Below are 2,500 nucleotides of genomic sequence, written 5' to 3' on the forward strand. Positions count from 1 at the left end.
AAGTCACGTCTCGAGCCTCCAGGTCTGCAGAGACCGACCAGGGCTGCCGCCCAACCGACTATTCACCCTTTTTGGGCGGGAATTTTTTCCATTTTTGTCCATTTTTCGGGTTTTTGGTCGGGCTTCAAAAACGGCAGCCCGAGGCCTGGCAGAGGCCGGGGCATGTCCCCGGTCGCGCCAGGCGGCTCGCGCGACCCGATTAGGCCCCGAAAGGAGTCGGGAAATCGGCAGACCTGCCCGAGTTCAGCCCGGGGGAGGCGGGGGGCAGGTCGGTTCGGCTCAAATCATTAACCAAAGCCGAGACTTGGTCTCGCTGGCGCAACCGAAGTGCCAGGCTGGATAACTCATTAACCAGAAGGCGGCTGGAGGCAGGCAGGGCTGATGGCTGAGGCCGGGTGGAGGCCACCCGCGGCCGGGAAAGTCAAAAGTCCCGTTGTGTGGAAGTCTATGAGGTCAGATTCGGCCGCCTTACCGGGCCTGCGGTTGATGGTTTCCCGCTTGGGCAAGCGAGTCGGCCCGGCAAAGTGGCCACTTGCATTTTCTGGCAAGTGTCTGCGAACAACGTTAATGAGTTGAACCTCGGCAATTGTCGGAAGTCCCGATGAAGAAATGAAAATGCCCCTTTTGCGGGGATTTGGATGCTCATGGCCGGCAGCAGGTGGCCCGACGCCCCGCCAACTTGACACTTGTCATTTCTGTCCTTGGGGGTTGGCGGGGTATCTGCACAGAGGTAGGAGGTGGCAGAATCGAGACTTGGTGAGTTTTCCAAACAAACGTCTCGAGCCTCCAGGTCTGCAGAGACCGACCAGGGCTGCCGCCCAACCGACTATTCACCCTTTTTGGGCGGGAATTTATTCCCTTTTTGCCCATTTTTCGGGTTTTTGGTCGGGCTTCAAAAGCGGCTGCCCGAGGCCTGGCAGAGGCCGGGGCATGGGCCCCGATCGCGCCAGGCGGCACGCGCGACCCGATTAGGCCCCGAAAGGAGTCGGGAAATCGGCAGACCTGCCCGACTTCAGCCCGCGGGGGCGGGGGGCAGGTCGGTTCGGCTCAAATCATTAACCAAAGCCGAGACTTGGTCTCGCTGGCGCAACCGAAGTGCCAGGCTGGATAACTCATTAACCAGAAGGCGGCTGGAGGCAGGCAGGGCTGATGGCTGAGGCCGGGTGGAGGCCACCCGCGGCCGGGAAAGTCAAAAGTCCCGTTGTGTGGAAGTCTATGAGGTCAGATTCGGCCGCCTTACCGGGCCTTCGGTTGATGGTTTCCCGCTTGGGCAAGCGAGTCGGCCCGGCAAAGTGGCCACTTGCATTTTCTGGCAAGTGTCTGCGAACAACGTTAATGAGTTGAACCTTGGAAATTGCCGGAAGTCCCGATGAAGAAATGAAAATGCCCCTTTTGCGGGGATTTGGATGCTCATGGCCGGCAGCAGGTGGCCCGACGCCCCGCCAACTTGACACATGTCATTTCTGTCCTTGGGGGTTGGCGGGGTATCTGCACAGAGGTAGGAGGTGGCAGAATCGAGACTTGGTGAGTTTTCCAAACAAACGTCTCGAGCCTCCAGGTCTGCAGAGACCGACCAGGGCTGCCGCCCAACCGACTATTCACCCTTTTTGGGCGGGAATTTATTCCCTTTTTGCCCATTTTTCGGGTTTTTGGTCGGGCTTCAAAAGCGGCTGCCCGAGGCCTGGCAGAGGCCGGGGCATGGGCCCCGATCGCGCCAGGCGGCTCGCGCGACCCGATTAGGCCCCGAAAGGAGTCGGGAAATCGGCAGACCTTGCCGAGTTCAGCCCGCGGTGGCGGGGGGCAGGTCGGTTCGGCTCAAATCATTAACCAAAGCCGAGACTTGGTCTCGCTGGCGCAACCGAAGTGCCAGGCTGGATAACTCATTAACCAGAAGGCGGCTGGAGGCAGGCAGGGCTGATGGCTGAGGCCGGGTGGAGGCCACCCGCGGCCGGGAAAGTCAAAAGTCCCGTTGTGTGGAAGTCTATGAGGTCAGATTCGGCCGCCTTACCGGGCCTTCGGTTGATGGTTTCCCGCTTGGGCAAGCGAGTCGGCCCGGCAAAGTGGCCACTTGCATTTTCTGGCAAGTGTCTGCGAACAACGTTAATGAGTTGAACCTTGGAAATTGCCGGAAGTCCCGATGAAGAAATGAAAATGCCCCTTTTGCGGGGATTTGGATGCTCATGGCCGGCAGCAGGTGGCCCGACGCCCCGCCAACTTGACACTTGTCATTTCTGTCCTTGGGGGTTGGCGGGGTATCTGCACAGAGGTAGGAGGTGGCAGAATCGAGACTTGGTGAGTTTTCCAAACAAACGTCTCGAGCCTCCAGGTCTGCAGAGACCGACCAGGGCTGCCGCCCAACCGACTATTCACCCTTTTTGGGCGGGAATTTATTCCCTTTTTGCCCATTTTTCGGGTTTTTGGTCGGGCTTCAAAAGCGGCTGCCCGAGGCCTGGCAGAGGCCGGGGCATGGTCCCCGATCGCGCCAGGCGGCTCGCGCGAC

Source organism: Pristiophorus japonicus, unplaced genomic scaffold, assembly GCF_044704955.1.
Source record: "Pristiophorus japonicus isolate sPriJap1 unplaced genomic scaffold, sPriJap1.hap1 HAP1_SCAFFOLD_1380, whole genome shotgun sequence".
Lineage (NCBI taxonomy): Eukaryota > Metazoa > Chordata > Chondrichthyes > Pristiophoridae > Pristiophorus > Pristiophorus japonicus.